This window comes from Mesoplodon mirus (assembly GCF_964341445.2).
Source record: "Mesoplodon mirus genome assembly, chromosome: 10".
Classification (NCBI taxonomy): domain Eukaryota; kingdom Metazoa; phylum Chordata; class Mammalia; order Artiodactyla; family Ziphiidae; genus Mesoplodon; species Mesoplodon mirus.
Window position 1 is genome coordinate 50734997 of NC_138986.1, and position 24032 is coordinate 50759028.

Here is a 24032-nt window from a genome sequence, read left to right on the forward strand (position 1 = left end):
ATTTTTATTTTAAGAGAATTTGTAGAAACAATGACTCAACAACAACAAAAAATCAATGTGGCAAACCAGAGGCAATTGTACCCTTTCCCCACCCTGATGCAACTAGCTCTGCATATCTAATAGATCTCCAAATCCTGGATATGTCTAATTCTGGAGATTCTGGAACTGAAAACTTTCTCGAAACACAAACCGCATCATATCAGATCTACTGAGTGCCTACTATGTGAAAAGCACTGTGCCAGGTTTATTTCTAGGAATTCTTCTAGTTCGACTGGGGAGTGGAAAACCCATTTGACTTATAGCCTGCAGCATAGAAAAACAAAATGAAAAATATGGAGATAGGTTAAAAACACAACATTAAAAGAACATGAAGAAGTAGGAAGTCATTAGCGTAATCATTATTATTAATAAGCACCACTGAGTATAAGCATCAATACCACTCTAAGGCAATACATTAAAACCACCAAAGAATCTCCATGAGATGGTAAGAAATACTGAAATGGATTATACTAACCACCTGGGATTGAGTAAGTAGAGACCATAATTTGTTAAGCAATTAGCTGGCATCAGACTGGAATGTCCAATTGTTTAACAGACATCTAAAATTCGAGGACTGTCAATAGTTGCCCCTTTAGGAAATGAGATAACTGGGTTTGATTATGCCAAAAAAATTAACATCATGAATGAGTTAGTGTAGCTTAGAACCCTCTATTCAGAAAGACCCTAAATACTTCTGGAATTAGAAAGTCCTGCCCAGGTAATTTATTCAGTTTAAGCTTTCAATTTAACTATGCATGATAGTCAGAAAGCAGCCTAGAGTCTATACAAAACAGGACTGCTTCTTTGGTTTTTAAGTCTGAGAGAAATGAGCCTTCACAGCCTCCTTCACAGACCTTGGCTAACCATGTCCTAGAATCTACCCTCACCATGGGATTATTCAACCTGGCTAGACTCTCTTGTTAGTTCTCAGGGTATCTAAAGTTTCTGAATTAAGGTAATGAGAGGGTTATGCTTTAGATTTTATAAGAAGCCATGGGGGCGGGGGGGAGCAGGGGGACTTCCCTAGCGGTCTAGTGGTAAAGAATCCGTGCTTCCAATGCAGGGGGCATGGGTTTGATCCCTGGTCAGGCAGGAAGTTCCTCATGCAGTGCAGAACAGCCAAAAAAACAAACAAACAAAAAGCCATGGGGATACTTTGAATTACTAGGTTTTGTTTATAATGACTCCCAAAATTTGTTTAAGCTTTAAGCCAATTCTAACCAGATTCTAGAAAAATGGGAACAACACAAGTGAGCTGAACAAGGCATTATACTGAGCATTTAGCCTAATAAGAGAACCCATATTCTCCATGTCCAGGAACACAGGCAGCAGGACAGTTTTCAAAAACATGCCGTATACAATGTGTGTGTATGTGAATAAGTATTTCACTAATTAAAGATTTTTTTTCTTTGCCTGCGTTGGGTCTTCGTTGCTGCACGCAGGCTTTCTCTAGCTGCAGCAAACGGGGGCTACTCTTCGTTGTGGTGCATGGGGTCCAGGGGTGCGGGCTTCAGTAGTTGTGGCACGTGGGCTCAGTAGTTGTGGCTCGCAGGCTTTAGAGTGCAGGCTCAGTAGTTGTGGCACACAGGCTTAGTTGCTCCGCGGCATGTGGGATCTTCCCAGACCAGGGCTCGAACCCATGTCCCCTGCATTGGCAGGCAGATTCTTAACCACTGCGCCACCAAGGAAGTCCTAGTTTTTGATTTAAGTTTCTGATTGGAAGGTTTAGTTTAATGTGGTCCTCTACTGTTAAGTAACCATGTATAATCAATCTTTTAAAATCATAAACAATGAGGAAATTTTATTTTAGCTGCACAAACAGCTAGTTCTTTGAAATGATTAACCTAGATATTAGCAATCCAGCAGACATTGAAAAAAATATTGGCAGGGGGAAGAAAAATAGCCCAATGGTTGCTAGAATCATTTCACAAAATCATTTATTAAAATAATGCTATAAAAACCCCCTTCTAATTTCCCACTGAAAAAGGGATTTTCTTGGCGCATTCAAAACAAATGGAAATTTAAACATTATTGTTAAAGCCTCAGACATTATGATATCTGATTGTATAGACTACAGAAGGTATTAAATGTACGTGGCCAAGGCTGATACATGTTTCCATCTTTTTCATTTTCTATTTTTAATTTAATGATTTTAATAAGAATGTACATGATAATGATGAAGTAATTAGTAACAATACTACCAAAATCATTGAAATCAGTAACTGATAGAAGATTAGCACTTGATGGTGAACATAATTGAGCCATCGTGAGCATCCCTCAGTAGAGGGCAGTATTTGCTACATCTCATGGGAGGAAAGGCAATGTTATAAATTCGTCTGGCTTTGAGATCTATCTGGAAGAAATTTGAAAGATTACCCCCATATGGTGCAACATGAGGTTCTATACCCTTTGCTACTGGTTCTACATGTGCATATGAAATGAAAGGTCGATCAATGTTAACTCTTCCCTCTGGATTTCAGGGGCATGAAAAATTACATTTAGGAAACTAAAAAGTAACTTTGTAAAGAACTTTAGAATAGCAAAGAAATTATTTTAAATTTGAGAATGATGGTTTCTGAACATGTTAAAATCTAACAAATGAAGAGATTTTATTGTTTTTGTTTTGCTTTCTTTGTGAGCAGTCATTGGGAAGAAACTGAATCCTCTTAGAGGTGGATATTAGAAAAGCCTAAGCAGAGTTGGAAAAGTAGATATTAAAGAGTTATCCTTCCTCACACTCTTCTGCTTTCCAAATCATGGAAATACTCAGTGAAAAATGCTAAATTCATACTCTAAAGATATTAAAACATGAAACAGAGCAAGGTTGAATGCCTCTCTGTACCGCTGCATACACAAAGGGCCAACTCCTTGAAACTTATTAAGACCAATAGAATTCTTCACTCCATCTTCTTGTCAAAGAGACAACTTTGAATTATCTGCTACCCAAATTTTATTAAAAGATACAACATTCGTGAAAGGCTTGAAAGTGAGTCTATCCAATCTCTAAACATTTAAAACTATTTCTCTGGATCAAGTCAAATAATAAAGAGAAGAGCTTAGTTGCAAAGTACTTTTTTGACCTCTATAGCCCTAGTTTCATTGAACTGTACTTTGTCATTGTGCCCCCAGCTTATATATAAGAATCTGTACAATACAAACTTGTATTATTAGCAGCAGGAATGGTGCTAAGAAAATTGTCCACTGGCATCTTTCAGACGTCCCTTTATGAAAGGTACAAGTCCCGCTCCCCGCTCCACCCCCCCCACCCCCTCCACCCCCCGGCAAAATCTTCACTTCTTCTGAGTAGCTAAATTGCTTCTATCTTCTAACTTACTAAGTATCCTTTCCCCTCTTTGGCTGGAGGGAGGCTATCTTTCCCCTCTTTGGCTGGAGGGAGGCTAAGTGTTGATTTAATTTTTCAATTTTAAGAACTTTGTAGAAGTTTATGATATGGATTGATGTATATTAACTTTTCTTGTTTTTCAACTTTTCTGTTTTCCCTTTGCTCTAATTTTTTAAAAAGTATTTAATTCTATTTGTATATATATGTGGGTGTCTTTGTATACATATGGGTACACATACATACAAAATGCTTTTTGGAATCAGGTAAGGTATAAATAAATATACACTAAAATTAACTTTTTCTAATTCTTTTTAAAGCTTATTTTGTTACTTAGTTTCCTTTAGATAGGCGGTAAAGCAGAATCAGGGAAATAACATGTCAGTAAGAACTTCAGATAATAAACAGCAGTGCCTCTTAATTTTGCTAGTTAACAATTATGCACTGAATACCTATCAGTTACACAGTACTAAATGTAGAGAGCAGTATTCTTAGAGAAGGTGGGTTTTCAATGCAGAAGGAATTTGCCCAGTGTAGGAAAGTAGAAATCTATTTCATAAACATGGAATTAAATGGAATTTGGTGAAGACAGAAGAAGTCTGAGAAAAGCAAACCATCACTGGCTTTAGTAAAGCACTGAAGGGGGAGATTAGAAAATGTATTGCAAGGGCTGCAGCAATCCAGAATGATGTGAGTATTTAACAATTCGGATTTGTATTACGACATGATAGGAAAATGCAGAAAGTTCAGGAAAGAAGCTGAGAATATAATAATTTGCTGTTTACAGAGTTTTTTACATACATTAAAGCTGAAAGCAGTAAGATTAGGTTGCTTGTTATATACTCCTGTTAAGACCTTCTACAAAGTAACATCCAAATCCTAAAATGTTACCAATCTAGTAAATTACTTCCATTTAAAAAAATTCAATAAAATGGTGGGAAATTTTATTGCTCCTACTGTACCTTTGATTCATCTATGGTAGTACGTTGGCTCTGTTTCCTTCTACTGACTCATGATAACACATTTTCCAACCCCACCCCTACCCATCATCTCTCCCTTTTTCTATGTCAGTTCAGGTGACTTCACTGACCCCTTTAGGCTCCAAGCTAACACATCTCTATAAATATCTTCCAGGTCTATATCTTCTGTACTAGACTTCCAATTGTTTGTAAGAGCTCTTCTCTTACCTCTGGTATTTCTGTTAAGGGTTCTGCTGTTCCTCTGGTCATCCAAACTGAAAATGTCAGAGCTCTCAGTGACTTGCCTTGAACCTGAGACCCCTCTACATCCAATCCCATAGATTTCTCTCATATCCATCTGTTCTTTCCAATCATGTAAATTTGGCTTATGTCCCTGGTTGAGGGGGCAGTTAGGAACTGAAATCCAGTCCATGCTGTTTGCTAAGCCATGCACCCTGATGAGGGGCAGCATCTACCTAGAGGAAGGGGCACACTTTTTTCCACATACAGGCATGACTTGCTCACTTAGGTCCATGCCCATCTTCACAGGTGGCTTTATCTAATGCACACAAGGCTCCACATATGGTAGCAGCAGTGCCAATCTTGCCAGATTATCCAATACAGATCTGTTAAAAAATAATGACTAGTTTGTTTTATGCTGATGAAGGTTCTAATCCAAACTCTACTACCTGATATGCAAACCCCTTTACACTGACTTCAACCCTTCTATCCTGCCTGAGTACACACCACTCTCCCACACATAACTGAAGTTCCAGCCATGACTCTTAAGTCCTCTACATAGAGAATTCTGGATTGTCAGTTTTCTCCTTTCAGCACTTTAAAGATGTTGTTGTACTGTTTTCAGGTCTCTATCGCTTCCAATGAGAAGTCAGTCCTTAATGATATCGTTGTTCCTCTAGCTGCTTTGAAATTTTTTTTATCTTTGGTTTTCAACAGTTTGACCATGATGTGCCTAGGATTGACTTTCTTTGTATCTGCTAGAAGTTTTTTGAGCTTCTAGAATCTGTAAAATTACATCTTTTACTAAATTTCAGCCATTTTCTTCAAAAATTTTTTTTCTGTCCCACTCTTTCTTCCTTTTCCTTCTGGGACTCCATGACACATGAGTTAAACCTTTTGATAAAGTTTCTTAAGTTCTGTGACTTTGTTAATTTTTTTTATTTTCTTTTTTCGGATGGCATAATTTCTATTATCTATCTTTAAGTGCACTAACTTTCCAATCATCTGCAATCTAGAGTTAAGTACATATAGTGAACTTAAAATTTTTTAAGTCTAGAATTTTTAATTTTTAGTGTTAGAATTTCCATTTGGTCCTGTTTTATAGTTTCAATTCCTCTGCTAAGATTTCCTATTTGTTCATTCAATTCCAGTACATATTTCCTTCATATCCCTGAGTATAGATATAAAAGCTACTTTAAAATCTTTGCCTCTAATTCCAACATCTGTGTCATTTCAAGGTCAGTTTCTGTTAATTACCTTTTCCTCTTTTAAAATGGGTCAGATTTTCCTGTGTCTGCCCACATCTAGGAATTTCGGATGGTATTCTGGATATTGTGAATGATATGTTGCAGAGACTTGGGATTCTTTTATATTCCACCAAAGTATATTGATTTTGTTGTTGTTGCTATTTTAGCAGGTAATTAACCTGGCTAGTCTCGAACTCCAAACTCTGTCTCCTCTGTGATGGGCAGCGACTGAAATCTCTGTTCAATTTTTTTTTAGCCTTAGTTGCACATATACAGTTTAGCCCAAGATTTAGGCAGAGTTTACATGAAGAATGTTGGGCTCTTTCTCTGTGTTTCTCTGCTTTCTATAATTTCTCCTCTTATTCTCTAGCTGTTATGGTCACTCTCCTCTGATTCTTCAAGTCAGAAATACTGCAGGTTTCCAACTATTTTTAAATATCCCGTAAGAAGCCAACTGTGATCTGCTCTCAGGCAAAAACCTACAAAAATAAGAATTCATTGGTATCAATCTCTTCTTCCATGTGTGGATAGTGTTCCACTTTCTCCCTGCTTCTGGTTGCTCAATAATGCCTTCCAGATAATTATTTTTTAGATTTGTCCAGAGTTGCAATTGTGATCTATAGGTAGGTTGGTCAAATAGGAGCTACTCTGTCATTAATGGAAGTAGGATCCTCCAGAGTCTTCAAGTCCCTAAACATACTCTGCAATTTCCTACCTCTGTGTTTTTCATAGAAACATAAAACCTCAAAGGAGGAAGAGGTCACAAAAGTTGCCCTCATGATCCCTTACCCTTAGGAACAACCAAACAACCACCCCTCATGTGCTCTTCCTCCTCCCCTGCACCAGCCGAGTCTCCAACCATCCAGCCTTCAAGGCTCACTTCCTCTTTACTACCCACCGCATTCTGGTCATACAGATCCTGTGGTACTAATTATAATCTGTCTCACATTCTGGTGATCTATATACTAGTCACGTTTTCTCCTCTAAATTAAGACTAACTATGGTGACGGACTATTAATTCATCTTGTTACCCCCCATAGCACCTAGAACTATGCCAGCTCTCCATTAAGTACAGTAGGTCTCACTTCCATGGTTTCAGTTACCTGTGGTGAACCCTGGTCAGAAAATTTTAAATGGAAAATTCCAGAAATAAACAATTTGTAAAATTCTAAATTGCACACATGAGCAGTGTGATGAAATCTTGCACGGTCCCGTTCAGAATGTGACTCTCCCCTTTGTCCAGGGTATCCCACCATTAGTCACTTAGTAGCCATCTCAGGTATGAGATCGACTCTCTTGGTATCCCAGTGCTTATGTTGAAGTAACCCCTATTTTACTTAATAATGGCCCCAAAGTGCAAAAGGAGTAATGCTGGCAATTCAGATATGCCAAAGAGAAACCGCAAAGTGCTTCCTTTAAGTGAAAAGGTAAAAGTTCTTGACTTAATAAGGAAAGAAAAAAATCGTATGCTGAGGTTGCTAAGATCTACAGTAAGAATGAATCTTCTATCTGGAATATTGTGAAGGAAAAAGAAATTCCTGCTAACTTTGCTGTTGCACCTCAAACTGCAAAAGTTACAGCCACAGTGCATGATAAGTACCTAGTTAAGATGGAAAAGGAATTAAATTTGTACAATAAGGTACTTTGAGAGACCATATTCACATAACTTTTATTATAGTATATTGTTATAATTAAGCTATTTTATTATTAGTTATTGTTAATTTCTTACTATGCTTAATTTGTAAGTTAAACTTTATCGTAGTTATGTATGTAGGAAAAACAATAGTATATATAGGCTTAATAGTATCCATGGTTTCAGGTATCCACCACAGATAAAGAGGGACTACTGTACTCAGTAAACATCTACTGAATGACTGGGGAAAAGGGACATAAAATATAAAATGGGTAGGGCTCTCTCTGTTACCCTCCCTCCCTCCCTTCCTTGACAAGGGGGCATGTGGCATCTTACTTCCCAGACCAGGGATCAAAACCACACCCCCTGCAGTGGAAGCATGGAGTCTTAACCACTGCACCGCCAGGGAAGTCCCTGTTATCCTGCTTTAAAGGTTACTTAAACAAATATCTAGCATGTTGGTTTATTTATTTAGCAAGTTTCCTTCCTGAAAGGATGACATTCCCAAGAGGAGATATTATTTGCTGACCCACTAGAACATGCTGGTGAAAGTTACAACCTTTCCTAGAGTTTACTGCCCCACTAATTTTCCTAAAACATTACTTTATGTACCATGTTCCTGCTCAAAACCTCTGTAGATGTACCCTGTGGATCAGGGTAAGAAGTCTATACTTTGCTGCCTGATTTTATGGTGAATCTGTCTAGGATTTTCATTCTTACTTCCCTTTTCTCTCCAACATGCACTCTGCTCTTATTAGGCAAGTTTCTTCTCTTCCTCCTGAAACATTTGGTGCTTGGCTTCAGATCATGGCTGAAATACCTTCACTCTGCTTGTCTAAATTCTACTCACCTTTCAAGGTCAAGATCATTTTCCTCCTTAAATCTCATGTCTCCTCAGAGCCTTCCCAATCCTTATTATCCTTACCTTTAACTCCTGATACACTCATAATAATGTATTTAACTAGTGAGCATGGCTCTTTAAAATACCGTAACAGCTGAAAGGAGTGACAGAAATTAGCTGATCACATCATGCATTTTACAGATGAGGTACTTGGACCCAGAGAGGTTAAGTGACCTGTCTAAGGCCATTCAGCTACACAGTATCTGAGTAACGATTTGGATTCCTATTTCTTGATTCAATTGGGCCTCTTTCCACTCTACTGCATTGTTTGGTATTTGGTTCATGTTATTTCGTTTACTAAATTGTAAACTCTTTGAAAAAACTTCTTCCATTCCTTTTATATTCTTCATAACATAGTGGCATACAGATATGGAAGCACTTAAAAGAGTTGCTGACCACTGAATCATTGTAGCAGTCTTGGGAGGGAAATCTTACATAACATATATTTCTTGATTAACAATAAAAGATAAAAGAGTTAAGTAATACTTGACCCTTGACAACAAATAATGTTGCTCACCATCTGGTTCTACAAGAATGAAGTCACTAGCCACAGTAGTCAGTGACCTTTAACACACCCTGAAAGGAGTTCAGGGTGGAGATCAGGAAGGAGGCACTCTATGCTCTGGGAAAACTGGCAGAACAGGCCTGCACATAGGTATTTTCAGACAGATTTTAGTCAATTTCTTGCATCTTCTCATACTTAGAAAAGCATTAAAATCATTAATGGCAACATGTGCTTCTCATGACTAGCAGCAACCTTGATGTACGCTTAATTGCATGTATCCTCTTTGCCAAAATCATATATATACTGATCTACCCCTTACCTCTTTGGAGCAGTTCCTCAGAGCTATCTGAGAGGTTGTCTCCTGGGCTATAGTCCTCAGTAAGTCCCCAAATAAAACTGAACTCACAGTTCTCATTTGTGCTTTTTTTTCTAGTCCACACCCTAAAATACGTGGAAATCTTATGATTTCTTAATACTATACCTCACTTCTAGTTTTTTTCTCAAAATCTTTTGCCTGACTCCACAGTATCTTCACAAGTTATTTTAAGAAACAAAACAGTATATTCTAATAATTCTCAAAAATTTTCTATAAAATACATCTCAAAGTAATAATATGTCTAGTGAGATGTACCTTACTGAATATTCTAACTAGCAATGTAGTAAGTAATTACTAATTCTGAGTTAACTGATCTAATCTAGGGGAAGGTACTCTGGAGTATATCAAATCATGTACTTTATAATGAGAAACAGAAAAACTTAAAAATTACAAATCAAACAATTACTTGATTAAAACATTTTTCTATTAAAAAAAATCAAGGGCTTCCCTGGTGGCGCAGTGGTTGAGAGTCCGCCTGCCGATGCAGGGGACACGGGTTCGTGCCCCGGTCCGGGAGGATCCCGCATGCCACGGAGCAGCTAGGCCCGTGAGCCATGGCCGCTGGGCCTGCAGTCCGGAGCCTGTGCTCCGCAGCGGGAGAGGCCACAGCGGTGAGAGGCCCGCGTACCGCAAAAAAATAAATAAATAAAAAATAAATCAAGCCAGTTGGAAGTTAGCATTAGAAAAGCCATCAGTGTTAAAGCTCTTTTAAAAATCAAGCAAGTACTTTTAAAGTGTTTTATAGTCATGTTAAATTGATTGACCTAGATTTTCTCAACACTTTACCCATCATCTCATTGTATAGCTCTTCTGTTTAAAGAACTATTCCCAATAATTATTTAGGGCTGTGATACATGTATTATTAAAAGCCAAGTGAGATCACGTACTTTAAATTCTTTTTTAAAACTCTCATTTTACAAAGTTAATGACCACTTTAATTTTTTTTTTTTTTTGGCTGTGTTGGGTCTCCGTTGCCGCCCTTGGGCTTTCTCCAGTTGTGGCGAGCAGGGGCTACTCTTCATTGCAGTGCGCCATCTTCTCATTGTGGTGGCTCCTCTTGTGGCAGAGCACGGGCTCTAAGTGCGCGGGCTTCAGTAGTTGTGACACGTGGGCTCAGTAGTTGTGGCTTGCAGGCTCTAGAGTGCAGCTTCAGTAGTTGTGGTGCATGGGCTTAGTTGCTCCACGGCATGTGGGATCTTCCCAGACCAGGGCTCGAACCTGTGTTCCTTGTATTGGCAGGTGGATTCTTAACCACTGCACCACCAGGGAAGTCCAATGACCACTTTAATTTTTAAAGTTTTAATTCACACTTCTTAATCATTGTCTGAGCAGACAGACACATTCCTCCCAAAGACCAAAGCAAATATTAAATATTAGTTTGTCATGCCTTCCTAGAGTAGAAGAGGTCTTGAGAGGAATATGAGGAGTTGCGCCCACTACTAGCTCTGATTCTCAAAATAATTTTATTCCTAAGAAAGAGGACATGTTGAAGGTATACAGTTCTTAGCACACTGATTCCTCCCTTGAGGTCCCCTGGGAATTCTGAGGCAACTTCTCCCCACTACAGGGACTGGATACTTTTTTTTTTTTTTTAATTATTGGAGTATAGTTGCTTTACAATGTTGTGTTAGTTTCTGCTGTACAGCAAAGTGAATCAGCTATACGTATACATATATTCCCTCTTTTTTAGATTTCTTTCCCATTTAGGTCACTACAGAGCATTGAGTAGAGTTCCCTGTGCTATACCAAAGGTTCTCATTAGTTATCTGTTTTATACATAGTAGTGTATATATGTCAATCCCAGTCTCCCAATTCATCCCACCCACCCCCCTTCCCCGCCTTGGTATCCATAAGTTTGTTCTCTACTTCTGCTTCTGTGTCTCTATTTCTGCTTTGCAAATAAGTTCATCTGTACCATTTTTCTAGATTCCACATATAAGCAACATTACATGATAGTTGTTTTTCTCTTTCTGACTTACTTCACTCTGTATGACAAATACATTTTTAAATCGTTTCAGTTAGCAGCAAAACATAAATATATTCAAGAAAATGAAAGCAAATTTTCTCCCTTAGAGAAGCTTCAGGCAACTGAGTCTGAGAAGTCCATAGCCTGCAGAGCTTAAAATTTTTGTTGCCATATTCGCTGCATCAGCTAAGGAGCTGTTCTTACCCCAGTTTGGGAACAGAAGCTGAGCAAGACTACTCAGACTCACAATGAGTCCTGCAACAGAAAATTCCCATGTGAAGAAACTTGGAAGGCACTCTCTCCACCCAGTTTTTCTCCATTCCTTCAGATTCTTCTTACCTCCCTTTTTATCATGGAAATGACCACAATTATTTTAAGTGGCCACAGTTTTCTAACTTCTAATCTAGTCCCTTTTTTAAAATATAAAATTTATTTATTTATTTATTTATTGGTTGCGTTGGGTCTTCGTTGCTGAGCGCGGGCTTTCTCTAGTTGCGGCGAGCAGGGGCTACTCTTCGTTGCCGTGTGCGGGCTTCTCGTTGCAATGGCTTCTCTTGTTGCAGAACACGGGCTTCTAGGCACACAGGCTTCAGTAGTTGTGGCTTGCGGGCTCTAGAGCACAGGCTCAGTAGTTGTGGCTCAGTAGTTGTGGCACACGGGCTTAGTTGCTCCGCGGCATGTGGGATCTTCCCAGACCAGGGCTCGAACCCGTGTCCCCTGCATTGGCAGGTGGATCCTTAACCACTTAGCCACCAGGGAAGTCCTAATCTAGCCCCTTCTTAATGGGCATTTCTCTTAAAGTCCTTTTTCCTTTAAAATAATAAAACACAAAAAACATAACAATTTAACCCAATATATAGTTATTTCCCTGGAAGAGACAAATCATCATCAACAGTTAGTAAAAACTGATCCTTTAGTCTTACTTCCAACCTTATAGAGAATTCTTTTTCTTTCATTTACAGAATTTCAGGATAATTATGTAAATTCGGGTCAAAAGTTACTTGTATACACCTTAACTTTTTAAATCAAATTATGGTATAGGTCAATTATGATGTTTTATTCCAAAAAACTTTTTTATAATTCGGAGGGCCAACATGAAACAGTTGGCTCCAAGATGTATGTTGAAATTTGACATCTTATGCATATGTCCTATATTCCTTCTCACACATTTAACTGTACCCCTCAAACTGGCAGAGCAAGGTAAGCATGGGTTTGCAGGGAGGATTCAGGATTAGTTGAATGGTTAGATAAGATGGCTTTCAAGGTGCCTTTCTTTTTTTTTTTTTCTTTTTGCGGTATGCGGGCCTCTCACTGTTGTGGCCTCTCCCGTTGTGGAGCACAGGCTCCGGACGCGCAGGCCCAGCGGCCATGGCCCACGGGCCCAGCCGCTCCGCGGCATATGGGATCCTCCCAGACCGGGGCACGAACCCGTATCCCCTGCATCGGCAGGCGGACTCTCAACCACTGCGCCACCAGGGAGGCCCAAGGTGCCTTTCTACACCAAGACCATGACTCTTTAGCTTAAGGGCTGACTAGGAATGAGGGCAGGGAAAGACAAAGGACAGAAAGACTTAGAACTCATTTTTGACATTGGATTCACATTCTACCCTTCAAGAATCTGACCCATTCTCTACTAAGCTCTTTGTCATCTCACTTCTGCCCTACCTGTTCCCTATGCTTTAGCCAGGCTAGCAGACTGCCTTATTTGCACATGGTATTTCCAGAGGTCAGAATATTTGGGAAAAGGACACACATGGATCAGCAATGCTACCAGAACGGTTTTGCTGCTGGGAAGGTAAAGGGCCAAGGAGATTCCTGGGCTGCCTCAGCTCTGGTGATTAATGCCCTTACTCCCTGATGTTAATCACCACCATTGGCATCCAAACACCATCAGCCTTGACTCTTAGCCAAACAGTAGAGATAAAAGCTATTCATCCTTTAGTATTTACTGAGAGTGTACCAAGTACACAAACCAGAAGTAGTTCCCAATCAGTGGTTTCATTTGGAATACATGAAATGAAATAGAGACAGAACAGAGAAAGAGAAGGGAAACGTCTTTTAGCAACTCCTCCAAGGATTCTATTCGATACAGTTCGATAGGTCTAACAATATACAAACTAATATGATATAATAAAGACTAATAGACAGTTGAAAGCCAAAACACATATCTGATGGATCTCCATTCCTTGAATACTAAGAACCAAAGAAGAAAGCTAATGAACAAAAAGTTGATAATGAACAATGTATACACCCATGCATATGCATCAACTGATATATTTTTCTGCTCAGACTTTTTACAAACACACCTGGCCACCTGTCATTATTTTTAAGACACAAATAACAAACTACTCTTGCAAACAGTTACTTGTGAGCACAGTTATCAGTTGAGGAAACAATTTTCTGCAGGTGTAAAAATTACATTTCTCAATAAGAAAAATTTAGGTATAGTCAGTTTACTCATTAAGCCTTTAGAATTTAGTTTTGGCCTGCTTTCTTTGAATAGGGTACTTTCGTTTTAGGTCCACAGAAATTTAACTCTAAAGAAAGTAGTTCTCAAACTTTTTGGTTTCAGGACCCCCTAGCACTCTTAAAAATTACTGAGGAACCCATGAGCTTTTGCTTATGTGGGTTATATCTCCCAATAGTTACTGTATTCGAAATAAAAACTGAGAAAATTTAAAAATATTTATTAACTTATTTAAAATAACAATGATAAAACCATTATATTCAACCCATAAAATTAACAGAAATAACATTTTTATGAAAATAATTATATTTCTAAAATGAAAATAGTAAGAAGAGTAGCATTGTTTTATACTTTTGGCAAATCTCTTTAATGTCTAGCATAATAGAAGATAGTAGAATTCTCATACCTGCTTCTACAGTCAAACTATTGTGATATGTTGCTTTGGTTGAATCATATAAGAAAATCTAGCCGCACACAAATATGTAGTTGGAAAAGGGAAAAGTTTTTGGGGTTTTTTGGGGTTTTTTTGCAGTACACGGGCCTCTCACTGCCGCGGCCCCTCCCGTTGCGGAGCACAGACTCCGGACACGCAGGCCCAGCAGCCATGGCCCACGGGCCCAGCCGCTCTGCGGCATGTGGGATCTTCCCGGACCAGGGCACGAACCCGTGTTCCCTGCATCGGCAGGTGGACTCTCAACCACTGCGCCACCAGGGAAGCCCAGGGAAAAGTATTTTAACAGCTTTGTTAGATAATTGTGGATTTTCTTCTTTGTTGCTACATGAAAATTCAACAAGAACTTCCTTCCAAAGAGCTCACTATGGAAAGAGGGGGAAAAGAGTAACTTTATAGTGGAGACAAACACTACCTCAGACAAGTGTGATCAAGGTTAACATCAACAGTGATAAGTCATGTTGATAATATGTACCCTTGATATGATCTGATGAAAATAGCACTTGACCTCTGTGGTCTTCCTCCCAAAGCCCACAGTTCCAGTCAAATCATGAGAAAAACATCAGACAAATCCCATTTGAGGGACAATCTACAAAATAAATGACCAGTATTCCTCAAAACTGTCAAGGTCATCAAAAACAAGGCAAGTCTGAGAAACTGTCACGACCAAGAGGAATCTAAGGAGGCATGATAACTAAAGGTAATGTGGTATCCTGGATGGGATCCTGGAACAGAAAAAGGATACTGGGTAAAAACTAAGAAAGTGTGAATAATATATGGACTTTAGTTAATCATACCAATATTGGTTCATTAATTGTAACGAATATACCATACTAATGTAAGATGTTAATAATAGGGGAAGTTGGATTTGGGAGTATATGGAAACTCTCTGGATTACCTTCTCAATTTTTCTGTAAGCTTAAAACTTCTAAAATATAGTCTATTTAAAATTTTTTAAAAACTTGACAAGAAGTAATTTTTTAAATGATAGTTGCAATGTAGAGTCTGAAACAATATTAGTGTATTTTAAAAATTCTGTTATATTAAAATCCATTAGTCTTTCTTGCATTTTAAATGGACCTTCGTCATGCATGATTTTGTAAGAGTATGCATTGGTTATTGGAAAATATTCATTCAAAGAGTAATGCATATCTTCTAAATGTTGAAACATTTAATTACACAATACCAAAACTTAGCATTTGTTAATATCACCATCAATCTCATCAGAAAAAAATACTTAAGAAGTGGGAAGAGGTGCCAAGTTCATGGTGGCAGCAACAAGTTTTCCAAAATTCTATTTTTTACTTGTTTGCTCAAATTTTATCATTGGCAACAAATACTTGTAGTTGTTTTCTTAAAGTGACAGTTTTATTGATACTTTGTTCATTTTTAAGAAAATGTCTGTCAAACACTATGAGAAATTGTCTGCCAAACCTGAATAACTGTAGTCTATCTGTCATTTATTCTTCCAAGTGAAAATGGTGTTCCAAGAAAAAAGTGACTAGCAACTCAAACAATTGCACAAGTGCTTTTCCTAAAGATAACCATTGTATTTGGTACGTAGCAGAAGAACTTTATGTGTACTTCTTTCATGACAGTGAGTATTAAAAAGACATGTTCTCAGGGCTTCCCTGGTGGCACAGTGATTAAGAATCCGACTGCCAATGCAGGGGACAAGGGTTCGAGACCTGGTCTGGGAAGATCCCACAAGCTGTGGAGCAACTAAGCCCGCGCGCCACAACTACTGAGCCTACACTCTAGAGTCCGCAAGCCACAACTACTGAAGCCCGTGCGCCTAGAGCCTGTGCTCTGCAACAAGAGATGCCACTGCAATGAGAAGCCCGCACACCACAACGAAGCATAGCCCCCGCTTGCAGCAACTAGAGAAAGCCCACGCGCAGGAGCGAAGACCCAACGCAGCCAATAAATAAATAAATAAATTAATTAATTAATTAATATTTTTTAAAAGACATGTTCTCAAAGGTTGAGAATTAACAGTATTAATCATTTTTAACTACTGCTTCTTCAAGGACATTTTAAAGTGGAACTGTAAGTATTCTTCATGGGCAATGAAGAATATAACATGGTTTGGTGCCATTGCCTTGATTCATGCTAAAGTACCAGCAGTTTTATCCACCACTGCTTTTGCACCATTACTGCAAATGTCACCACAGTGGAAAAGGCAAACAGTATCCTAGTATTACTATAGAGAGTTTTGACCTCCAGGACCTCTGAAAGGGTTTCAGGATCCCTAGATGCCTAAGAACCACACTTCAAAAACCACTGACTTAAGTGATGACATTTCTGACTTCTCCATTACCCTCTGATTGAGCCAAGTAACTATGTCAAGGAAAGGAAGGGAATCCCTAAAGCTCATGTCATGTCTGGAGAAGTGAATCTGCCTCATTTTCCTTTACGATGCCTCTGATATGGAGGTAATGACAGGGAACAAAGACCACCCAAACATATTCTCTTTTACCCTTCCATAGTTCTCTAAAGCAGGGCTTCCCAACCTTTTTAATATCATGGCCAGGAGAAAAAAATGATAATATTTTCACTAAGGGGTAAAGGAATGAGGCTGCCTAAGGCTCGAGGTCCCTGTCCTGGAGGCACAGGCCCTATATTGCCTTCAGGAGGATGGAGGGGTCAGTAGCTGGGCCCATTCCCAGTGGGCATGCCAAGGCATATGAGTTGGACAGTTCTGCACTAAGGTTCTAGCAGAGAGGCGGGTCTCTCAGACTGGAGGATATCTTGTTCCCCAGACAGCTTCATGCTTTATAAAGGGCTCAAAGCTTAGCTCAGATGTGGGAATTCACAAAGTATCTGATTGTACTTCATGGTAGAACCAGAATTATATTAAAGGTTTGATGTAGAACTTTTCCAGAACATTTTCAGATATACTGTAGTGATTAAGAGCACAGAATCTGACTCCTAGACTACCAAGGAGTTCAAGTCCTGGCTCTGCCACTTATTAGCTATGTGATCTTGGGAAAGTAACTTAACATCTTGGTGCCTCAATTTCTCCACCTATAAATGGGGACAATAATAGTACCTACCTCTTGTAAGTATAAAATGAATTAATACATATAAAGTACTTAGAACGATGCCTGATACATGGTAATATTTGCTGTTATTACTATGCAGGTGCTATAGGGTCTCCTAATTGAGACTGCTTCTCTGAGCATGACAGTGTTGAATTGTTGATTTGCAGAGAATAAGAATCCCATAGATAACAAAAGGTTAGATGTTAACCTGCAGGATTCCAGATCTGAGGAACTGTGCTTGGTGCTGGGAGGGGTACAGGTGTGAGAAGAGGGTAATAGCCCAGGCCTTTTTAGTTTTACTTATGGCATATGTCAAGGGTTTAGAGTTTAAACCTCCTTTAACCTATTAAGATACTAATAGATAAGTTTCTACCTAATATATATGTCTATAAATATAGTATTTTTTCTTGGAAAGGGCCATGGTTCAAAAATAATGGTTATAGGCTATCAACCCATCCACTCCTTGCTGAAGGTGTTTTTCATGATAGTGTCAGGATGGGTGGTTGGGTGAGTCTCAGACTTCAAGAGCCTCCCAGAAATCTAGAAGGGCAATCCAATGCTGGGACTGTCTCAGACACACTAGATGCCTGCTTCTTTACCTTGAGCTGGATGTGCTTTCTTCTTTACTGAATGGTTTGTGGCAACTATTTAGCCTGGCTCATAATATCATTATAACTAATTAAGAGTTTTAGGCTACATCTGAAAGTACAATGATTTTAAGAGTCCTCTTCATGCAAAGTGTTCTATATCTGAATTGCCATAGTTATAAGGTTGCAAAGAAATGCAAAATCATCATAACAAGAAAATAGTTACAAATAAACTGACCACTTAAAAATGTAGCGCTTCCAGAAATAACAAAGATCAGAGTGGAAATAATAAAATAGAGACTACAAAGACAATAGAAAAGATCAATAAAACTAAGGGTCGGTTCTTTGAAAACATAAAATTGACAGACCTTTAGCTAGATTCACCAAGAGAAAAAGAGAGAGGACTCAAATAAATAAAGTCAGAAATTAAAGAGGAGATGTTACAATTGATTCCACAGAAATACAAAGGATAAAAGAGACTATTATGTGTTCATAATAGTACTATTCACAATAGCCAAAACATAGAAACAACCTAAATGTCCATCGACAGATGAATGGATAAAGATGATGTGGTACATATATACAATGGAGTGAACATTACTCAGCCATAAAAAGGAATGAAATAATGCCACTTGCAGCAACATGGATGCAACTAGAGATTATCATACTAAGTGAAGTAAGTCAGAAAGAGAAACACAAATACCATATGATATCACTTATATGTGGAATCTAAAATATGGCACAAATGAACATATCTACAAAATAGAAACAGACTCACAGACATAAAGAACAGACTTGTGGTTGCCAAGGGGGAGGGGGTGGGGGCTGGAAGGACTGGGAGTGTGGGAATAGCAGATGTAAACTATTATATATAGGATGGAAAAACAACAAGGTCCTACTGTATAGCACAGGGAACTATATTCAATATCCTGTGATAAACCACAGTAGAAAAGAATATTAAAAAAAAGAATGGGGCTTCCCTGGTGGCACAGTGGTTGAGAGTCCGCCTGCCGATGCAGGGGACGCGGGTTCGCGCCCCGGTCCGGGAAGATCCCACATGACACGGAGCAGCTGGGCCCGTGAGCCATGGCTGCTGAGCCTGCGCGTCCAGAGCCTGTGCTCTGCAACGGGAGAGGCCACAACAGTGAGAGGCCCGCGTACCACAAAAAAAAAAAAAAAAGAAAGAAAAAAATGTCTGTATGTGCATAACTGAGTCACTCTGCTGTACAGCAGAGATTGGCACAACATCGTTAATCAACTATATTTCAATTAAAAAATTAAATTTAAAAAAAGAGACTCATGAACAATTATATACCCACAAATTTGACAACCTGGAAGAAATGGATAAATTCCTAGAAGCATACAATATACCAAGACTGAATTGTGAAAAAATAGAAAATTTAGCAGTGAAATTGAATAAATAATCAAAAACCTCCCAACAAACAAAAGTCCAGGACCAGACAGCTTCACTGGTGAATTCTACCAAACATTCAAAGAAGAATTAATACCAATACTTCCCAAACTCTCCTAAAAAACAGAAGCAGTAACACTTCCAAATACATTTTATGAGTCCAGCATTACCCTACCAAAACCAGACAAGGATACCACAAGAAAAGAAAATTACATCCCAATATCCTTGATGAACATAGATGCAAAAATCCCCAACAAAATATTAGCAAACCAAGTTCAACAATACATTAAAAGGATCACACGCAATATTAAAATGGGATTTATTCCAGTGATACAAGGATGGTTCAACATATGAAAATCAATCTGACACATCACATTAACAAAATGAAGGATAAAAATCATTTAATCATTTCAATAGATGCAGAAAAAGCATTTGACAAAATTCAACATCATTTATGATAAAAACTTTAAACAAAGTAGATACAGAGGTAATGTACCTCAACATAATAAAGGCCATATGTAACAAGCCCACAGCTAACATCAGACTCTACAGTAAAAAGCTAAAAGCTTCTCCTCTCAGATCAAGAACAATACAAAGATGCCCACTCTCAGCACTTTCATACAACATAGTATTGGAAGCCCTAGACAGAGCAATTAGGTAAGAAGAAGAAATAAAATGCATCCAAATTGAAGGGAAGAAGAAGACTGTCACTGTTTGCAGATGACATGATATTATATGTAGAATACCCTAAAGACTCCACCAAAAAAACTATTAGAACTAATAAAAAGAATTCAGTAAAGTCACAGAATACAAAATCATATACAAAATTTGTTGTGTTTCTATACACTAACAACCAACTATCAGAAAGAGAAATTAAGAAAACAATCCCATTTACAATTGCATCAAAAAGAATAAAATGCCTGAGAATAAATTTAACTAAGGAAGTGAAACACCTATATACTGAAAACTACAAGAGGTTAATGAAAGAAATTAAAGATACAAATAAATGAAAGGATAGTCCATGCTCATGGATTAGAAGAATATTGTTAAAATGTCCATACAACCCAAAGCAATTATAGATTCAATGCAATCCCTATCAAAATTCCAGTGTTATTTTTCACAAAAATAGAACAAACAATCCTAAAATTTATATGGAACCACAGAAGATCCTGAATAGCCAAAGGAATACTGAGAAAGAACAGGCCTGGAGGCATCATGCTCCCTGATTTCAAACTATATTAGAAAGCTATAGTAACCAAAACAGCATGGTATTGGCATAAAAACAGATGCATAGATCAATAGAACAGAACAGAGAACCCAGAAATGAATCCATATATATGGTCAATTAATTTATGACAAAGGAGCCAAGAATATACAGTGGGGAAAGGACAGTCTCTTCAATAAATGGTGGTGTGAAAACTGGACAGCCATATGCAAAAGAATGAAACTCGATCACTATCTTACACCATACACAAAAATTAACTCAAAATGGATTAAAAACTGAACATAAGACCTGAAACCATAAAACTCTTAGAAGAAAACACAGGCAGTAAGCTCCTTGACCTAGGCCTTGGTGATGACTTTTTGAATCTGACACCAAAAACAAAGGCAACAAAAGCAAAAATAAAGTGGGAATACATCAGACTAAAAAGCTTCTGCCCAGCAAAGGAAACCATCAACAGAATGAAAAGGCAACCTATTGAATGGAAGAAAATATCTGCAAATCATATATCCGATAAGGGGTTAATATCCAAAACATATGAAGAACTCATCCAATTTAATAGCAAAAAAAAAATCCAATTAGAAATGGGCAGATGGGACTTCCCTGGTGGCGCAGTGATTAAGAATTCGCCTGCCAATGCAGGGGACAAGAGTTCGAGCCCTGGTGCGGAAAGATCCCACACGCCGCAGAGCAACTAAGTCCGTGTGCCACAACTACTGAGCCTGTGCTCTAGAGCCTGTGAGCCACAACTACTGAAGCCCGCACGCCTAGAGCCCGTGCTCCACAGAAAAGAGAAGTCACTGCAATGAGAAGCCCGCGCACCACAACGAAGAGTAGCACCCTCGCCGCAACTAGAGAAAGCCCATGTGCAGCAATGAAGACCCAATGCAGCCAAAAATTAATTAATTAAACATAAAAATGGGCGGATGATCTGAATAGATATTTTTCCAAAGAAAACACAGACGCCCAACAGATACATGAAGAGATGTTTAACATCACTAATCCTCAGGGAAATGCAATCCAAATCCACAGTGAGATATCACCTCACACCATTTAGAATGGCTATTATCAAAAAGACAAGAAATAACAAGCGTTGGTAAGGATGTGGAGAAAAGGGAACCCTTGTGTGCTGTTGGTAGGAATGTAAATTGGTACAGACACTATGGAGAATAGTATGGAGGTTCCTCAAAAAATTAAAAATAGATATGACCTAGCAATTCCACTTCTGAGTATTTATCTAAAGAAAACAAAAACACTAACTTGAAGAGATATATGCGCCACATGTTCACTGCAGCATTATTTACAATAGCCAAGACATGGAAACAAGTTAAGTATCCATCAATGGATGAAAGCAAGTGTGGTATATCTATATACTGTAATATTATTCAGCCATAAAAAAAAAAGAAATCTTGCCACTTGCAACAACATGAATGGACCTTGAGGGCGTTATGCTAAATGAAATAAGTCAGAGAGAGAAAGACAAATACTGTATGGTCTCACTTATATGTGGAATCTAAAAAAACAAAAACAAAAAAACAAAAAACCAAGCTCATACATACAGAGAGCAGATTGGTAGTTGCCAGAGGTGGGGGTTGGGGGATGGGAGAAATGGGTGAAAGGGGTCAAAAGGTACAAACTTTTAGTTATAAAATAAATAGGTCATGGGGGTATAATGTATAGCATGGTAGCTATAATTAATAATATTGTATTGCAGATTTGAAAATTGCTTAGAAGATAGATCTTAAAAGTTCTCATCACAAGAAAAAATTTTTTGCAATTATATAAGGTGACTGATGTTAACTAGATTTACTGTGGTGATCATTATGCAATGTATACAAATACTGAATCATTATGTTGTACACCTGAAACTAATATAATGTTATAGGTCAATTATACCTCAATTTTTAAAATGTAACCCTTCCTCAAACTTCCATCACAGCTTAATACTAGTACTTGATCCAACCTATCATATCAATGTCTAATGTCAGTCATTTAGTCTGACGTAGTAAATATCCTACAATTACAATATGAATATAAAGCAAACCTATCCATGCAAAGCCACTGAGAAATGAAGATCTGGCTAACTTGAAGAACAAAAAACTCAACAAGGATAATGACAACATAAAAACTTTAAAAGAAAAAAAAACTTTAAAAGAAAGTAACTGAAATATTCATGAATTAAAACAGGACTTTGAAAAAACCGATGATGTCCTTAAAAGTTTTTATAAACATGATTTTCCATGTACTCGAACAACCAATCATGAAGTGTAGGATATACTAGTTTATCATCCTAAACTTTTGTCAAGAAAGTTATGCCAAAAATAAATAGTAACTTGTTCACTGTTTATTTTAGGAATTTAGTTCTTAGTTGTTATTATAGTCCATAGTTTTGTCAGATAAGATAAAAATATCTATTTTTATAAGTGTTATCGTAATTTTTCAAGATAAAGTCCCAATCAATCTTCTTCCTCACCACCCCGATACAGTAGACTATGAAGATGTTGGTCTCTGATTAGTGGCTTTTTCCTGGTACTAAGTCTCCTGAAATAATGAGCACATAAAAAATAGAGATAAATACTCAGTAGCTGCTCCAAGAGGCCACCTTTGCCTTACTACCTCAAGACACAACAGGTTTGTCCTTCCCCTTTCCTCACTAGGTCCCCTTCTATGGAAGTGGGGGGAGCTTCTCAGATATATAAGATTTTTCTCAAGAGGCAAAGTAAGTAGAACTTAAATGGAAGCCTTAATAAAATTATGTCTGAAGATATTAGGTTATTAGGACCTTGATGAGATTGATGCAATAGAAGTGTGAAGCGTCCGTATCACACAGAACAACCCTCACAACCAGAGACTGACGTTATCACCTTGTCAGAGGATTCTAATTCATCCTAATCCTTATTGGTCTTGAAGTGCTTTATTTCTGTGATAACATTTGTAGATTGGATTCTCTCTCTGGTTTGAAAATTAAAAATTTAGAAGTAATGAAGTCACTAGTTTTTAAGAAAAGTAGTCATAAAATGGCTAGCAGGTATAAAAAATACTTTCTCTTCCCCCTGAAAAACAATTCTTTTTTAGCTACCTAAAATTCAAGATAAATCAGAGAGACTAGTTGGAATGATAATTTATACATAATTGAGGTATTATGCTTAAAGATATATGTAACTGGCTTTGTTTTTCTCAAGATTTACAGTCAATTGAATACTCATCGAGTACTGAGAATTCCCAGAGCTTTTAAAAGACAGAATTCATATCTATAATTAATCTGTAATCAACATCTTTCTCATTTATATGAATATATATGTACATATTTTTTCTCTGTTGGATATATTGTTATATAATATAGATGTCACAGTTATAAAAATTCACTTTCTTTGACCTTGGCCCAAATAGGTCAGATATTATGACAATAACAGATGAGCCATAAGAACAAGGAATGGAAATTCTTTTATGTCATACCTCCTTGAATCATGGTATTATTACTTCATCTTCCTTTCCCCTGGTACTAACCTCACCTCATTTTTTAAAAAAAATTTCTTATGTTTGACTTTTACAAAATATCCCTAAAGCTGATATTAGTTTTGCTTCCAGCAATAGCTGACAGTTCTCTCTGTTTCTAATTTTGTTTTAGAGCCCTTCTAAGAGTA

General features: G+C 37.8%; 1 protein-coding gene across 4 annotated transcripts in view; it reads right to left on the reverse strand.

Annotated features, from left to right (window-relative positions):
• AFG1L (AFG1 like ATPase) overlaps positions 1-24032 on the reverse strand; it is a 229655-nt gene that overhangs the window by 20669 nt on the left and 184954 nt on the right. The window lies entirely within an intron of this gene.